Raw genomic sequence first — 569 nt, forward strand, 5'->3', positions numbered from 1 at the left:
CGACGGTAAAGCGATAGGCAACGATTTAGTAACGCAGGAAGCAGAAAGCTGCGACGGTAAAGCGATAGGCAACGATTTAGTAACGCAGGAAGCAGAAAGCTGCGATGGTAAAGCGATAGGCAACGATTTAGTAACGCAGGAAGCAGAAAGCTGCAATGGTAAAGCAATAGGCAACGATTTAGTATCACAGGAATCAGAAAGCTGCCAAATCGTTGCCTATCGCTTTACCATCGTACTCTTATATCATGACCGAGAAAGCTGGCTAGTATATCCGCCAATTAGAAACCAGAGCAATCTGCATGACATCAAGGGGCAGTCGGTAGAATGCAGTATTTTTAGCCTTATGGCAACCGAAAAAGGTCACGTTGCTGAATGTGCTGGAAAGGGGCTGAGTGAAATAAGTATAGATGCGAATGATGAGGTTGAGTTGGAGGATGATTGTGGTGACTCTGATAGTGACATTGAAGACACAAACAATGAAAGAGTATTTCAACAAGAGAAAGGTGCCAGTCACTCAAACAGAACACAAACCAATACAGAGAGAAAGCAGAATAAAAGGAAAGTTCTTT

The sequence above is a fragment of the Priapulus caudatus genome, unplaced genomic scaffold, assembly GCF_000485595.1.
Source record: "Priapulus caudatus unplaced genomic scaffold, Priapulus_caudatus-5.0.1 Scaffold1256, whole genome shotgun sequence".
Taxonomy (NCBI): Eukaryota; Metazoa; Priapulida; class Priapulimorpha; order Priapulimorphida; family Priapulidae; genus Priapulus; species Priapulus caudatus.